At 40.2% G+C, this 15,665-nt stretch overlaps 1 protein-coding gene across 1 annotated transcript in view; it reads left to right on the top strand.

Moving 5' to 3' along the window:
* The window catches only part of adamtsl7 (ADAMTS-like 7), a 553,762-nt gene that overhangs the window by 390,835 nt on the left and 147,262 nt on the right, over positions 1-15,665 (top strand). The window lies entirely within an intron of this gene.

The raw sequence follows: 15,665 nt of genomic DNA, 5'->3' as shown, positions 1-15,665 counted from the left end.
ACCAGAGTATGAGCTGTAAAAAAGCAAAGACATTCAGATATATGTCAATGTAAGTTAGTAAGCGATAGTTTGAACAGACTAAACATAATAAATAAAAGGCTGTTAGGATGTCAAGTCAAGTCAAGACAAGACATGCTTATTGTCATTTGCACAAGCGTAGTGAGGTAAAAGTACAATGAAAAAGTTATGCTATGTTTTAACTAAAAGAGCAGCAGTATCACAGGCACTTACAGATAACACATAGAGCATAAAGTAGAAGGCTGTGAAGAAAAAGACTGTACAAAACAAGATGTTAGCACAGAAACGCAATTAGAAACATGTCCAAGTTGTGGTCACTATTGTTCCATTTCTGGGAAAGGATTAGGGTTGTACAGGTTAATTCAAGAACCTGCTGGTTATGGATAAGTAACTGTTCCTGAGCCTGGTGGTGTAGGACTTCAGGATTTTGCACCTTCTACCTGACAGCGACAGTGACAGTGAGAAGAGGGCACAACCTGGATTACAGGGATCCTTTATCTCAAGAAGATTAAACTGAGCGTCCGACTGAGGAAATTGTGCTTTAGTTATACAGTCTGGATCAGCTACCATTTGGAGCATTGTGTTTAGTTTTGGACATACTACCTCAAAACGAATATTTTGATCCATAAGTTTTTGCTGCCAAGCAGTGTAACATGCTGATTGCCGACTAAGTTTTCTTTATAAGAGCTAAGAAGTATATGCTCATTTCTGGCAAAGGTACAATTGCAATCACTCTGACATAAAGATTTACACAAAGGAGCACTCATGAGCCATGTTAAAAATGAGCAATAATTTATGTAAATTACACTATGCAGGGCCCATTTATTTCCTGATAGCCCAGCATGTAACTTCCATATGCTGTTCTCCACAGTACAGAATAGTACTTGTTGATTGAAAGGCCCCCTCACAAGCAATATCACCTGGTGATTACATCTTTCTTACAACCTCAATAGTTTTGCTTCACTTCAGGTTAGAAACAAATGTAAATTTTCCAAGCAATCATAATCAAATCATGTTAGCATTGAAAGCATGTGCTAGTTACCCTATTCCAAACTCTTTGTGTCTGTCTTGTTTCTGTCTGTGCTCTGGAGCTCAGGAGAAAAGCCACTGAGCTCCCCGCCGCCCCAGCATCACGTCCGGTGGTGTTGGAGGATGATGTCAAGCAGCTCCAGGTTTGGAAGGCCCAGCAGCAGGCTGTGGCCTTCCACTACATTTCAATGTGGACTGCACTATATTGAAAGTATATTCAGTGAATGTTCAATATGAAGTGAAGATAAAATAAGAAGTTAAGATGAAAGAATGAGTAAGCTTAGCATTTATCACCATCATTCCCACAATCCTGATTGATAAGTTACAGAACCTGGCCCTGTGTACCACCCTCTGTAATTGGAGCTGTGACTTCCTAACTGGAAGACCACAATCTGTGTGGATTGGTGATAATATCTCCTCCTTGCTGACAATCAACACTGGTGCACCTCAGGGGTGTGTGCTCAGCCCACTGCTCTACTCTCTCTATACCCATGACTGTGTGGCTAGGCATAGCTCAAATACCAGCTATAAATTTGCTGATGATACAACCATTCTTGGTAGAATCTCAGCTGAAGACAAGAGGGTTTACAGGAGATATGCCAACTAGTGGAGTGGTGTCTCAGCAACACCAGTAAGATGAAAGAACTGATTGTGGACTTCGAGAAGGGCAAGATGAAGGAATGTACACCAATCCTCATAGAGGGATCAGAAGAGGAGAAAGTGAGCATTTTCAAGTTCCAGGCTGTCAAGCTGTCTGAGGATCTTACCTGGTCCCAACATATCGATGTAGTTATAAAGAAGGCAAGACAGTGGCTATACTTTATTAGAAGTTTGAAGAGATTTGGTATGTCAGCAAAAACACTCAAAGACTTCTACAGATGTGCTTTAGAGGGTATTCTGACAGGCTACATAACTGTCTGGTATGGGGGGCGCTACTGCACTGGACCGAAAGAAGCTGCAGAGAGTTGTAAATTTAGTCCATTACTAAGGACCCCCAGCACCCAGGTACTCACCATCAGTCCTCAATTGTACTAATTTTCATTTTGATCATATTTAACGAAATCACAGATTACCCAACTACATCCACATTGTGAACCCCCTCCTGTTAGACTGCGGTAACTTATTTTTCATTGTTTCTTACTTCTAATGTTTGTATAGCTGTGCACTTCTAATGCTACCATGACACTGTAATTTCCTTTGGGATCAATAAAGTATCTATCTATCTGTCTATCTGATGTCCAAAATTGCTGCACAGAGAAGGATAAAACACCTTACACTGTGTGGTTAGAGATATTTATTGCTTAATCAGGGAAGCTCACCCTCAGCCCCACTCATCCCTTGCAGATTAATTTTCCCAAGGCCTTTTCACAAAAGCCTTATGGCTCGTTAGTGATAGTATCTGGAGAGTGCTGTAGGAGAACCCAGCACAGGTGCTTTGGGGTGCAAGCCAGCATCTTTTTTTAAGAATGTGTTACAAGTGGTAGTATGTTTTAAGAGTGGTAGTACACACAGCACAACAGAAGTTTGCATTTGGAATTTGAGACTCTGTTCATAATTTTTGATGTTCCTTTATGGAGGCCATTCTCGGGCATTTCTGTTCAACTATTTAACAAACAATCCAAGAAGAGGTAACAAATAAAGGAACTGCAGGAATTCAATGGGTCATGCAGCATCTATGGAGGATCCATAGATACAACCGGACCCACTGACTTCCTCCAGCACCTTTGTACGTTGCTCCAGGTTTCCAGCATCTGCCATCTTGTGTATCCAGATATCATTGGGCTCTCTTTCATCCCTTAGAAATATCAGGCATGCAGCATACACAGAAAAAGTACCATTATCAGTGATTCCTCCCACCCAGCAACCTGTTTGATCCCTCACCATCAAGCAGGAAGTACTGTAGCATTAGATAAGAACTGATAGAATGAGAAACAGCTACCTCCCACAGGCTAGAACACTATTGACTCCCTGTTACTAACCAAGTCTCATCATATATGAAGTGCCAGTTTACTGATTACATTTTAATATGTATTGTATATTCAGCTTCTTATTTGTTAATTTATCTGTAGTGATATTACTTTATGTGTTACTTGAGTGAATTATATGTACTATATTGTGCACCTGGGTCCAGAGGAACATTGTCCCGTTTGGCGGTATACGTGCATACGGTTGAATAACAAAAACCTTAAGCTTGAACTTGAAATTGAATTTATTCAATGCTGATCCCTTGAATCCATTCCCATTTAACTATCAATCTCTTATTTTTGCTTCTTTCAGTCCATGCTATCTGACATTTTAAATTATTTCTTCACTGATTACTGTTAAATTCTGTTCCAAGAATTTCATTCATCACATCTGATTTCAAATGAAATCAGGAGTGTCCTTCTACTTTCAAATGACTATTGCACCTCCAAATGCTCTTTTCCTTCTAAAAATCTTGAATGTTGTGTTAAGACAAGGATTAGTCCATATATTTCCCACCCCTCCCCTCCCCTCCCCTCCCCATGGTGCCCCTCCTTTTTTCCTTTTTCCCTTTCTCCTATAGTCCATTCTCCTCCATTCTCCTCTCTTACCAGATTCTTTCTTCTCCATCCATTTACCTTTCCAATCTACAAGGCTTCACCTATCATCTTCCATCTAGTCCTCTTTCCCCCCCTCCCAACCTTTATTACTCTGGCATCTTCCTACTTCCTTTTCAGTCCTGAAGAATCTCAGTCCAAAACATCAATTGTTTATTCATTTCCACAGATGCTGCCTGACCTCCTGGGTTTCTCCAACATTTTGTTTGTGTTGCTCCTTTGAACCTTTATTTGAATTTCTGCAACAATAGTAAAGCAGCTCTGTCACAACAATGATCTCTATGGTACCACCATATACATTAATCCTTCTCCAATCCTCTCTCCAGAAACATGACATTTTCCTCCAAAATCCATTTCAGGATAATTACCTTTCCTTGTTCTAATCACACGTGTACTCAGTGACCACAGGATGAGGTACCCCCTCTACCTAATAAAGTGGCCACTGAGTGTATTTCTGTAATGTTCATAGTCTTCTGCAGGTGTAGCCCATCCACTGCAAGGTGCAACCTATTGTGCATTCAGAGATGCTCTTCTGCACACCACTATTGTAACGTGTGGTTGCCTTCCTGTCAGCTTGAACCAGTCTGGCCATTCTTCTGTAACCTCTCTCATTAACAAGGCATTTTTGCCCGCAGAACTGCCACTCACTGGATGTTTTTGTTTCTCACACCATTCTCTGTGATCTCTAGAGCCTGTTGTGCATGAAAGTCCCAGGAGATCAGCAGTTTCTGAGATATCACCCTGACTGGCTCCAACAATCAATCCATGGTCAAAGTCACTTAGATCACATTTCTTCTTCATTCTGATGTTTGATCTGAAGAACAACTGAACCTCTTTGACTGTGCTTGCATGCTTTTATCCACTAAGTTGCTGTACACAGTTGGCTAATTAGATATTTGCATTTAAGAGCAGATGTACCTAATAAAATGGCCACTGAGTGTATCTCATTGTTTCCAGAAACTCCTTCATTCATGCTACTGGAATCACTAGGATGTAGTTTGGTCTCAGCTCTTTTGTATTCATGTTATTAGATACATGGCTGGAAACTTGACTTGGATCAATTGTACTAAATGAACAATTATAGCAAGTTTCCATGCCTGAAATTTGGCATTATTGACCTCAGCACACCCGAATTTTGAGAGAGGAGTACTGTACACAGGCACGGCTAAAAATGCATTCATAGGCAGAAGTTTAAGAGAACAGTCATGACCTGAAAAACATTTGCCTGGCTGGGAAGAGTACAAGAGGTGCAGCGACCACAACTCATAGGTAGCCATGATGTGTGTGGATTATTCAGCACTATCCAATCCATCTTTGCCCCAAATATCCAAGGGCCATCTCAGCTGAGAGCATCAAATGGATGTAAAGTGATCAAACACAGAGAGGAGGCCAGCACATTCTGAAGAACTTGTAAACTAAAACCCTGTCTTTGACTCGATTCCACAGCAAGATGCCTCATCCTACTTTGCTGTCACCCATGACTGACAAACGGCTGGGAAAGCCTCATGCCTACCGAGAAGCAACAAGGCCTCAGGAGCAGACAGTATCCCAGGCAAAGTTCTAAAACTGGTGGAAGAATTCGGCATCAATTCCAAAGCCTCATCTTGCATGTCTGGATAGGAGTAGACATCTTAGCAGAGCCTAGATATGCCATGGATAGGATCGCCCTCAAGAAAGGCATCAAATCTGATTAGAGTAACTATCTAGCAAGAAGTGTGAATTTAAATTTCTCACTAAAACACCCCTATCACTGGTGTTGCTGATTTAATAGATTTGTATTGAATGAATCATCAGTTTTCATACCAGTGCACTGTACTGGGCCTTACCAGTTTAGCTTCACATTTGCAGAGGGGTTTCCTGCAGTCTGCAGGCATCATCACCAGGATCTTTCTCAGCTACTCCCTTCCACTTGCTGAACAACTGTTCCCTGAGTCGCAATATGGCTTCTATCCACCTAGAAGCTTAAGGAACCATCTGCGTACACCATCTTCAAGGATAACCATCATACAAAGGTAATCAATTAAGAGAATGTTAGAACATATTTTTTCAAATTCAGCCTCCATATTAATTCAGCCATATGGTGGCATGAAATCCATGATCTTACCCAACGGGGCTACAACAGAGGAGAAAATAACAGAATGGTGGCAATCTGCACCTCTCTCCCAGCAATCCTGCTGCTGGATTAGACCTAATCTACAAGCCAATTAGCAATCTTCAAAATGCCTCCCTTCCAGGTCTGAGGTTGCACCCAACGTCAGTCTGTTGTGCAAACAACCTTTGAATATGAATATGTTCAGAGTCACCTTCAACTTATTTCATGAAACAATTGAAAGAACTTCCACTGAACATCTACAAAGTTCCTCTACAAGGTTCAAAATTGTCCTCTGGAAATTCACCACTGTCACTGCATCAGCACAGTCTTTGTACACCAGAAAAAAAATAGTGTTTGAATATCAAGATAACAAACATGCCAAAAAGCACAATGTTCCGCCGGGCATCATTGATCTTTCCACTCCTGCATGCTTCTAAGTCTCCAGTCTCTAAACAATGGAGAGATACCAGCAGCACTGTCTCTGTAAATCATTGGGAGAACAGGCAAACCAATATCAGTGTTCTTTTCCAGGTCACCATTCCCAGCACTGAGGCCACAATTACAACCTGTCATCTCCACACAACAGGCTGTATCATCTGTTTACCCAACACCATGCTCCTGAAACAGACTGCTTTAATCGCCGTCATGATAAGAAACTAGCTGATGAACTAAGGATGCTTTCAAAGCTTCCTTGAGATTGTCCTTACCTTCTATTGGAATTCCTGATCTGTGGTTCCTCAAAATGGAGAAGGTGCATTTGGGATGACATGACGTAAATTTTGCCATTTGTCAGGACCAGTGTAAACTACAACCTGTTAGTAACCACTGTATCACCTGTGGTAGAAACTACAGGTCCTTTATGGTTTTTCAGAGACCGCAAAACTCACAAAACTTGAGTGGAAGCAAATCTTCCTTAGCTCAGGGCACTGCCTACGAAGAAGTAATCCAAAACTGCACCAATATCACAATCAAAGACACAAGAAACTACAGATGCTGTAATCTAGATCAAAAACCAAACACGACATAAACAAATTTACTGTAAACCCTGTGGCCTCCCTTTTCACATGTATACCTACTGTACCCAGATTTATCTCACAATACTATTTTTCCTGATCATATTGAATATGATGTGATTATGCAGGAACCAATTAGATGAATGATGTCAGCATGGTTAATGCCTCTGATCCTCCTGAAGCTTGAGATTATATAAAGTATTTATCTATTATACATTCGCAAAAGCGAGGAATTCTGCAGATGCTGGAAATTCAAGCAACACAGGTCAAAGTTGCTGGTGAACGCAGCAGGCCAGGCGGCATCTCTAGCAAGAGGTACAGTCGACGTTTCAGGCCGAGACTCTTCGTCAGGACGGTCCTGACGAAGGGTCTCAGCTGAAACGTCGACTGTACCTCTTCCTAGAGATGCTGCCTGGCCTGCTGCGTTCACCAGCAACTTAGATGTGTGTTGCATCTATTATACGTTGCTAGTTGAAGATAGTGACAGGCCTTCCACTTGAAGCATGAGAATTTGAATATTGAAGCAAGAATTAAGTAATAGTGAAATACGTTAAAGTCAGGATGGGGTGATGGGGAAAAGCTGAGGTGATGGTGGTTCTTTGTACCTGATGTTCTTGTCTTTCTTGCTAGGGGAAGCTTTGTGTTTGGAAGCTGCAAGTCTTTTCTTTGGGCAATATGCCTTACAACCTCAACAGGGAATTAGAGAGGAGCAGATGATGAGACAAGGGGATGAAGTGCTAATAAAGCACACTGTCATTACATTAGTTTGTGTCTGTAGGTTGGGAAGGATATTAAGGATTTAGGAGCTAGCTCCTTTTGGCAGAATTACCAACCATGGACCTACCCAAGAAGCTCATATTTATATTAATACGTATTATTCTTTCCCCAGACCTGCTTGCTGGTTGAGAATCACTAAGCACTGGGAGATGCTTAATTGGCAAGCTGTTCAAAAGACCAATACCAATGAAATACAGACACGAAAATGTTCCCTGAATCACGGAGATCAGCTGCTCAAATTGTAAAATTCAGTCTAAACTGCTCTGCTGTCTAGAACTCTTCTTCCAGTAAATGCCATTTTCACAAAGATTTAATTCACTTTCATTTGTTTTCGCAATCTAACATCGTGAAGAAAAGCTGTTTTTTTAAAAAATTTGCTCAGCTTGTCACGTACGTACAGTACATCAATGAAGTCTCTGCTTGCAGTCCATAAAAAGGCAGGTATATGAATGTTGACTGGTAACTGCTGAATAAAACCTTCTCTAAACATCCTATTCCAAAGCATTTTATGTTGTAAGGAATAAAGTCCTTAATGGGACATGGCATAATATAACCACCTCTTAATTTCAGAAAAGATACAATGTAAGGAGAATGCAGGCACATATATTGTTGACTTTCAATAATCATCATGATCTGAATGTGATAAATAATTTCATAACCTTTCCCCTCCTATGCGTCCAGACAGTTAGTTGCAAAGGTAACCAGAAACTATTCACAACCGCTGCTGCTCTGATGAATTTCTGCTGCATAATTTCAGGGTAAAATTGTTTGCTCAAAGATATTTCTGCCTTTTGTCAATAATGCTGCTGCTGTACTGAAACCTACAGAATTGTCAAGAATGTGCACTACGGTACTGGCAGTAATAGAAGCCATATTACTGTCAATAATGAGACGCATGCTTCCGTCGATAACATAACACACATTGCAACACCACAAAAAGCTGAAGGAACCCAGAAACCCAGAGGAAAATCAGCAGTCAACATTTTCGGCTGAGATTCCTCAAGTCATATCCCTTTCATAGATGCTGCCTTTCCTGCTAGGTTCCTCCAGCATTTTGTGTTTGTTGCTTAAGGTTTCCAGCAGACATTTTTGTGTCTACATATCACTGATTGTTATCCACAATGTCACTCTTGCCCCTGTCAATAATATAATCTACAATACCACTAATAACTTAAGGGCCGCAGGGCAGCACAGCTAGTCAAATTGTTTCCTTCTCCCTGCGACCACGTATTGTGGGTTTCCTCCAGAAGCTCCAGTTACTACCATTATCCCAGAGTTCTGATGGGTACTTCACTTGTCCACCATAAATTGCCTCTAGAATATAGGTACAGAGTATTATTTTAGGTGGGAGTTGATGGGAATGCGGAGAGAAATAAAGTTAGATTTGTGTAGTTTGGTATAACTGGGTGCTGGATGGTTAACACAAGCCTGTTCCTGTGTTGTACTATCCTGTGACTCTAGAACACTCACTGTTAATAGTGAAGCCTAATCTATTTGAGAAATAAATAAAACACAAAATGTTACCTGTATTATTAATAAAAATAGACTGCATAACATCGTTGACAATAATGTATAACATTATTGACAAAGTTACCACTTTCAAAGTTCAAAGTAAATTTATTATCAAAGTTCATATAGTATATGCCACCAAATGCTACCCTGAAATTGGTTTTCCTGGGGGCATACTCAATAAATCTATAGAATATTAAACATAAGAGAATCAATGAAAGACTGCCCGACCAGGGAAACACCAAACTGAGGGCATGTCCAGGATCGTAGAGGTCCTTGACGATGGATGCTGCTTTCCTTCAACAGTGTTTCATGTCGATGTGCTCAATGGTTGGGAGGCCTTCACCCATGATCCTGCAACCACTACTTTTTGTAGGATTTTCCATTCAAGGACATTTGTGTTTCCATACCAGGCTGTGATGTAGCACTTTACAGGTTATATGAATTTTTCACTTTTTCATTTTCAGTTGAGTTTAGATGTTTTTTGGTTGTTAATGTTTGGCAAAAACTAGTAATTCCAGTGAAGAGATTGTTTGTTTGTTTGTTGTGGTTTAATGTTTAATGTCATCTCCAGTAGTAAGTGTAAAGGGGAACAAAATAATTGTTACTCCGGATCTGATACAGCACAAAAAAACCACAGTACGAAAAGGAATACAATAATAATTTTTAGATATGTAAATATTAACTATAAATGTAAATACATAAGGTAGCTTACATACATAAATTGATCGTATGTCCGTAAAGTGATGCTAGTCACAGGAATGTCTGTGCATAACATGAATCTGACAGGCTCATTGTGTTGATTAGCCTTACTGCTTGGGGAAAGTAACTATTTTTGAGTCTGCGAGTCCTGGCCTGGATGCTACATAGCCTCTTCCCTGATGGGAATGGGGCAAAGTCCATGAGCAGAGTAAGTAGGATCCTTCATGATGTTACTGGCCCTTTTCCAGCACCTCTCCGTGTGTGTGTATATATATATATAGATGTGTGTGTGTGTGTGCATATGTGTATATGTGTGTATATATATGTCTTTGATGGCAGGTAGTCTAGTGCCGGTAATGCGTTGGGCAGTCTTGACTACCCATTGTAGAGCCTTCCTGTCCACGGCTGTGCTTTTTCTGTACCAGGCAGTGATGCAGCTTGTTAAGATGCTGTGTCCTGCACATCTGTAGAATGACATGAGTATAGATGTGCATCGTCCAGCTCTCTTCAGCCTCCTCAGAAAGTAGAGGCATTGGTGAGCTTTCCTGATTGTGTAGAATGTGTATGGGACCATGAGAGGTTGTGTGAGATGTTCACTCCCAGGAATTTGAAACTGCTCGCAGTTTCCACTGCTGTGCCACAGATGTAAAGAGGGGTGGGAGTTGTGCAAGTTCTCCTGAAGCCGATAACCATCAGCTTTGTCTTGTTAACATTGAGGAAGAGCTTGTTTGCCTGGTACCAGCTGTTGAGTTTTTCCACCTCCTCACCATAGGCTGTCTCATTGTTGTCGGTGATGACCCCATCACAGTTGTGCCTTCAGCAAACTTGACAATGTGATTACTCAGGTGTTTGGCCGTGCAGTGACGTGCGTACAGCCCTGTGCTGAGCACAGTATTAAGGATGTTCGGGAGGGAGGAGCAGTTGTGGATCCTGACCATCTGAATTCTGCCAACACACCCCACAGACAGAAGGAATTACTGTGTTTTGAAAACCACATGCAGCTTTCTGAAACAAAATATAGGTTCTTCGTAGTTGACATGTATTATTGGCAGAGAATTTTATTGGTGTTAAAAAAAGTCAAATAAGCCTCTGGGGATGATTTTACACATTTATTTGTAAAAAACAAAAAAAAATGCTCCAGTTATATTTTAGTTCCTTGTGTTAGATTATTTCCATTTCTGTTTTGTACCTTACTAAGAATAACATTGATAACATTATTAACAATGATGTAAGTAACGTTATCGACAATGGTGTAAGCATAATTTTATTTGCTTTATTGACAATAGCAATGATTGCATTGTTGAATATTCTTTATCATAATCTCGTTGATTAAATTGTAGGAGATCATGATGACTGCTATCACTTGAGCAGTAATGTTAGTTTCATTGCCTATTACAGTGATGATCGTTATATTGGTAATGCTGTTAGTTGCATTTTTGAATGCAATATTGGTTGTATTGCTGATAACAGTTGATGGTTGTACTGTTGACAGAAGTGCAGGCCACAGCATTGTTTTCATTGTTAACGCTATTGTCAAGATTGCAATCAAAACTACTGTTCACTTTGTTGTTCACAGTGACGATTACTTAACAGTAGTGCAGTTTACGTTGTTGATTGTGATGACAGTAGTAAAGTATCCAATGATTGCCTTGATTGCACTGTTGACGTTAGCAATAATGACATTGTTGCCAATGCTATGAGTTTCACTAGATAGAACACACCACCACTAACATTCACATCTGACCTCTCGCTGTGCCTAAGCTTCGTCGCTGGGTCCAGTGCTATTCTGATCCAAGAAGGTGCAACCTAAGCTGATTCTGTACCTGGTCCATCATGTTGCCTGATGAAATATCCTTCCATATAATGACTGACTATTACTGATCAACAATTGTCTTACTACAATTCTCAGTGTAAAGTCCAGACCTTGATTATCAGGAGTTTCGGATGCATTGTTGATGAAGTTACTGATTGCATTGTAAGCAGTAGCATTTATATTATTATCAAGAAAAAGATGCACTTTGGTGATAAATGAGTTACTTATTCCAGTTCATAAATCTCTAGAAAAGCTTTATTCTACCCAGTTCACCACACCCTAACAACTTCACTAATTCTACCAAACACATGCATTTATGCACAAAAAGTTGCACATTGGTTTTTACTTCCCCATAGTACCTATAGGCACTAGTAAATATTTTTGCTTGACCACTTACCTGGCTTAATGGGGTTATTTCTAAACTCTGTGCAGAAATATGTCAACAATGCTCATAAACCCAAGCTATAAAGGGCCCCTTCCCCACAATGGTATTAAGTTAAATGGAGGAGGTGGGGGGTGGGAGTGAAGGCAAGCCTATTGGGTGCAGTTTTCTTTCAGATCTCCCAGTTTATAGAAGAAAATAATAACTCATGCAGAACACATTTGGGTTTAAAATTAAAAAAAATCAAGTTTCTAACCACAGTCTTTTGGATGGACCATCTAGGTACCATCCAAGAAGCCATACTGGACTAAGAAATCTGCAAAACCGGTATCAAACAACTGCACTTGGAAATATAAAACCTTAATTTGGGGACACCTGATCATGTCACAATTTCATACATCACACACTAATATTTTTAACTCCTGCTCCGTTCTGAGACCACAGAGCTTTATTTTAAGGTGACCTGAACTAGTGTTAATAGCCTAACTGTTCTGTTTGGTGCAGCCATATATTGTTGGCACATGATACCTACCTTCCCCACAGACTTAGACTTCCACAATGGAAATTATGGTCATTAAAAATGTGATGGCTCCTTCTACGGTGTATCTGAGATCTGTGTGAAGTGAATAAGGAAGCAGTGCTTCATGTTTATGTGCCTACAGTTCAACAGGTTCAGGTTCACCGATAGCCATTGATTGCAGTTCCAAGCTACAATATGACATTGTTTCGGTGGCCTCCATGCTTGAGGCATTATCTCCATATGAAAGCCACTGAGAATGCAGAAGCCATTCATCTGGAATCGAGTTGTGTAGGTTGTAATAATTATGTTTAGTGCAACAGCTACAACATTGAGGAAACCATTGGGTCTAGACTACAAGCACAGGCCATAACTGTTCATTCCAGTAATCTCTAATATACGTTACATTGAACTGGACTTTTACATACTGTACAGTGTGATCTAGACTACCAGGCTTCCACCCATGAGAATGGAAGTGGGAATGTGTTGGAGGTTGGTTACAAGGGCAGCTGACATCTTGCTTTGCCCTGAACTCGGCATTTGCTTCTGGGGTACTCTATAAGGTTCTGTGCTGAAGTGCTGATGACACTTCATATTGAGTGCCTCAGCTTTAAGCTCAAGTACAAACTGTACCTAAGCTTTATTAAAGGACAAATCAGGGAAGTCCACCAATGCAGTTTTCCAATGGGGTAGATGTTTAAACATGTTCCAAACCCCTGCTGACTTTCTTTGAAGTTTGAGCTATTTCTCAGAGTTCAAATTAATTTTATTATCAACGTACATATAGTCATCATGTACAACCCTGAGATTCATTTTCCTGTTAGGTATATTTATCAAATCTATAGAATAAAAACTATAAAGAATCAATGACAGTCCGCCCAACTAGGACTCTCATCCGGACTGTGGAAAACAACAAACTGTGCAAGTGCAAAAGAAGAAACTATAATAAATAAATAAATAAGCGATAAATATCGAGAACATGAGATAAAGAGTCCTTGAAAGTGAGTCCAATATATCACAGACAGAGTTAGGGTTGGTTTATTGGTAAAGAAATTGGATAAAATTACCAAGCTATTTCTACAATGGCTATAATGTGGACTGAAATGTACTCTGAATCCAGCCAGGGAATGATTATTTAATGGTGACAACTCCTGATTTTAAAGTTGTTTCATTTCCCAGTAGTGGCATACTGTGCTCTGATGAACACTGAATGTTGTAGTCAAGAAATTGATCAGCAGCCAGAATGTTCAAGGGGGTTCGCTCAAGCATCCATTATAAGTTCTGTGGAGGATCAGTGGGAACGCTGGAGAAACAGTACAAAATTCCATGCATCATTTATCTGGCATATATCCTACTGGCACTACAGCAAACAATCATGAACTCCTTGCATAGTCCAGCTCCAAGTTTACCAGCTCTTAAAAATTAACTAGCTATCTATTTTTAGGATTTTCTTTTTTCAGTTCCTCCTTCTCATACAGACAATTCTGATCATATTTTGTGGACAGCATGCCAATCCAAAGTGCCATGATCAAGACAACTTCCAGATGCTTAGCTGGTTCCCTGTGCCATGAAGGCTTGCTTCTGCATGGGTGGCCTTTATGTTCTACACAAAAGACACACAGAAAATCAGGATTAAGATCATGGACTTCACAAAATTAGCAATAATTTGCTCTTTTCCTTCTCCAAACAATTTTCATGGCCTGCTTTAAAGTTGTGTTCGAAATAGATTTTCAAATATCGTCTCTGTGTTCAAAGAGATAAAGTTACTGTTTTGTCCCTCATTGCTTTGAAACTTCTTAGATATAATTTGCACCAATGTCTGTAGATGGGTGATTGCATAATAATTGATGCAAACATTAGTTTAATAACCACACTAACAAGACAACCAACTGTGTGCATATTTGTAATCTGCAACATTTTGTCTCAATTAGTCAAGGGCACATCACAGCAACATTAGCTTGCATTGTATTCACTTTGAACATGTTCTTTTTTTGTTGTCTCAAGTTAACTTGCTGCCCAACATGTAAATATTGTCAAATAATTTGGGCAGTTATTGAATATTTGAGGGCTTTCTCTGCCCATAGGAAAGAGAGTCATAGCATCAAGTCAGAAGTGAAGCATGTACAAATTCATCTATTCAAATCTCCGTAAGGGTGAAGGGAGTGCTGGGTGCATGACTCTATGATCTTCCTGGAGAGGATCAATACATGCACACACCGACCTCCGAATTCTTCAATCTGACTGACGCGGCAGAGCTGCAAGAACTTCCACAACTATCACAGAACAGATAAGACAGTAACTCCTTTCCCACTCTGTCACTACCATTTTAAAACAATATATCCACAGCTAACTGTTCACAACCCTCTCTGACTAGGACAATCTCCAGCTACCCAATCCGCTTATACCTGAAGTACCAAAGGCCACCTATCCCTTAACATTTCCACTGTCCAAGATCATTTTACTTTATCCATGCCAGTTGCCATAACTTCCTCAGCCCCAACTAAGTATCTCCTTATAAGAGAAACTAGCACATAATGCTAGCCAAGTCAGGCCACTGTTTGGACTCTGCTTCTGCACTGTTAACCACAAAACAGTTTCAACTTTCTATTTCCATTACTCCCAAGAGGACGAGGCTCATCAGTTCTAAGTGTCTTTCTACCATTTTGCAAGTTGGTGTAGGAGAAAGAAGATAATGTTGATGATAGGAATCAAACCCAGCCAGCATTTCTGGATACATGATGTTGCCATCCTCAGGGAAACTGTATTGGCCAAGCCTCCCATGACAGTGGGATGTAAAACTAAGAGCATTTACAAGAGGTGTGCCAGCACCATGCCAGAGTTAAGAGTTGTGTTGCGGGTGGGAGGGGGGGGATGCGCAGAGGAATGGAGTTGAGAAAGAAAATCAGCCACAATTGGGTGGCAGAGCAGACTCAGTGGGCAGAATATCCTAATTCAGATCCGATATCTTATAGAATACCTCACTTTACATTTGAAGAGCTGATTCTGATAACTGTTGATGAGAATAAATTGCCTGAGGATTAGCAGCTGTGTAATGTCTGTAAGTGCAAAAGTCGCCTGGAACACTTCGACTGAGGAGAGTTGGTGATGAAAAATATTATAAAAATTATGACATTTAGTTAGTTTCTTTATTTTACCTAATGTTATTTTTTAATGGAATAAAATGAAAATTAAATTCAAAATCTCTAGGTTCAGCAGTTAGAGTAGCAATTAAGT

This window comes from Mobula birostris, chromosome 4, assembly GCF_030028105.1.
Source record: "Mobula birostris isolate sMobBir1 chromosome 4, sMobBir1.hap1, whole genome shotgun sequence".
Classification (NCBI taxonomy): domain Eukaryota; kingdom Metazoa; phylum Chordata; class Chondrichthyes; order Myliobatiformes; family Myliobatidae; genus Mobula; species Mobula birostris.
Note: the sequence above shows the minus strand (reverse complement) of the source record. Positions and strands in the feature narration are given on the sequence as shown.